The sequence below is a fragment of the Leptonychotes weddellii genome, unplaced genomic scaffold (genome assembly GCF_054177405.1).
Source record: "Leptonychotes weddellii isolate Sample4059 unplaced genomic scaffold, ASM5417740v2 HiC_scaffold_827, whole genome shotgun sequence".
Lineage (NCBI taxonomy): Eukaryota > Metazoa > Chordata > Mammalia > Carnivora > Phocidae > Leptonychotes > Leptonychotes weddellii.
The window spans coordinates 1-2,566 of NW_028053441.1; the positions used below are offsets into that span (position 1 = coordinate 1).

Here is a 2,566-nt window from a genome sequence, read left to right on the forward strand (position 1 = left end):
GAGGGGCCGCTGACCCAGGGGCCTGTCCCCTTTGATCCTGCAGGGCTCGGCAGAGGTCTCGCTTGTCAACCAGCCCCGGAGGAGCCCACGCAAACCTCACCTGGTTTGAGTTCCTGTCTGAGTAAGTCTGCAGAGCTACCACAGGGGGGACCTTTGGGCTGGGGCCTGCACTGGATCTGTACATGGTTTCCAGTGGCCCTCTGTGCAGGACCCTAAGCTGGGGGCAGGAGGTGGAGCCCCCATACTCTCCCTGGACCTGCCAAGGCAACGGTGGTGATGGGGCCTGGGGAGGCTCCTCATTCACCCTGGGAGGGCAGAGGAAGACTTCCTGGAGGAGGTGACAGCTTGAGCTGGTCTCCAATGGAAGAGTAGGAGTTCACCAACACATGGAGAGGAGGATTGGGGAAATAAAGAGGCACCTTCCTGAAGAAAGGGCAAGGCCTGAGGAATGGTGTCAGGTGGGGCTGGGAAGAGGGAAGGGGAGGGAAGTCAGCAGATCACCTCAGTGACACTAAGGAGCTCAGCTCTTTGGTGACTGATAATGGTGAGCACAGACAGGGCTGGGGGGCGGGCAGGGGCTGCAGCCTGGAGTTGTGGGATCTCCCTCCAGTGAATCGATTCTACAGGGGCTGGGTTTGTTTGCCGCTGACTTAATAAATACAGCTGATGCTGGAACAACGCGGGTTTGAACTACATGTGTCCGCTGATACATGGATTTTTCTTCAATAAATAGAGTATACGACTGTAAATGTATTTTTTCTCCTTTACGATTTTCTTAATGACATTTCCTTTTCTCTGGCTTACTTCTCTGGCCTTTGGGGGACTGGGGCGGGACCACCTCAGGGCCACCGTCACCGTCCCTGCGGCAGGTGCCCTCCCTAGGAGTTAGGGGTAGCGGGGGAGGGCAGCGGGGCTTGGGGTCCTTATCAGGGAGCCTTCGGGAAGAGGCTTCCTAAGCCGCCTGGGCTGCGAGGGCCCCGACTCTGAGCCTGCGGGCAGCTTGGGCCCTCTCTCCTGCCCCAACCCCACCCTCCCCGGGGCTTCCTCCCGGAAACACGGAGCCTGCTGCGTTTGCCTGCCCGCCGCCCTGCTTGGCTCCTACCCCCCGGACCCTCCCCGTGTACCCAGTCATTTCACCACCACCGACTGTGTGGCCTGGGGGTTGGAGTGGGCTCTCGTGGTGACATGTTTACAGCTGGGTTAGAACCCAGCACCTGATACCTATAACACATAGAATATGTGTTCATTGACTGTTGACTTTATCAGTAAGGCTTCTGATCAAAAGTAGGCTATCAGTAGTTACTTTGTGGGGGAGTTGGAAGTTATACATGGATTTTTGACTGTGCAAGGGGTTGGTGACCCTAATCCCTAAGTTATTCAAGGGTCAACTGTATTTATTAAATGAGGGGGTACCAGTAATCCAGTAATCTGGGGCTGGAGTGTTAGGGGGAAGAGGAGAGTGGGATTTGAGAGATATCCCAAAGGAAGAATGGGCAGGATTTGTAAGCTGATTAGATATTGGGGTCAGGGGTGAATCAGAGGGAGGAGACAGAAATGGACAGAGCCAGAATTTCCAGCCTTGCCCACTGAGGGACCCCAAGCTTGAGACCATGTCACAGTCCCCTCAGTAAACCCAGCCCCACAGTTCCTGGAACTTTGCAAACATCTGTAAATGTTTGTTGAGTGAATAAGTGAGAGGCAGAAGGAGAGAGTTCAGGGACCACAGAAGAAGTGAAACAGGACTAGGGGGCCATGAGGAAGAGACAAATTCCAGGTGGGGTCCAGGAGCAACTTGCAGGACAGGCTGAAAATGGCCCTCTGGCCCTGCTGCCCCACCTCGTTCATCTTTCCATCCCTTAGGAGCGAGGATGGCACCAGCAAGATTGAGCGGAGTAACAGGAGCACCAGGGTGAAGCGCAGACTGAGCTCCCTACGTTGTCGGGTCACCAGGCAGAAGGAGAAGGTCAGGGGGCCGGGCCAGGGGGGACCTCCCTCTACCTTCTCTAGTTCTTCAGTATGCCCCCGGGCCCTGGAGCCCCGTGATTCGAGGTAGGTCTGAATGCACAAGGCATTCTAAGGTTCACTTCTATCCCCCACAGGGGAAGAGCCCAGTGCTTCTAAAGGACAAGGGTCAGGATGCTAGAGAGAGAAAAGAATGTATCAACGGGCACCAGCTGGCGCAAGGAACCTTCCTTTGCCACTCCAGCTGCCCCCTGTGTGGCAAACCCTTTCTAAGCTCTGGTAAGTCCCATGGCCCAGCCCAGCCCTCTGGATGGCAGCCACTTTCTCTCCTTTATCGCCTCTCATTCTCTCTCGTGGCCTCCTTTGCCTTTTGCGTCCTCATCCCATTCACCCTTGCCAGGTGGATGCTGACTTCACCAGGTCCCTTAAGGGCAGAACCCATGTGGATACCTCAGGGCCCACAAAACACCTGTCTCAGCTTTTGTCACTGCAAAAACCCTCAGCTCGAGCTGCCTCACAAAATACCACAGTCTGGGTGGTTCGAACAACAGAATTGTACAGTTCACCCTTGAACAATGCAGGGGGTTAGGGACGCTGATGCCCT

At 55.4% G+C, this 2,566-nt stretch overlaps 1 long non-coding RNA gene across 1 annotated transcript; it reads left to right on the top strand.

The window, feature by feature from the left end:
* The first annotated feature begins 42 nt into the window (after positions 1-42).
* LOC145719921 (uncharacterized) lies at positions 43-2,272 on the top strand. The gene is made up of 3 exons (XR_014142679.1): positions 43-121; positions 1,861-1,963; positions 2,100-2,272. It is a non-coding gene; the product is annotated as an uncharacterized LOC145719921 (long non-coding RNA).
* Positions 2,273-2,566: the final 294 nt, after the last annotated feature.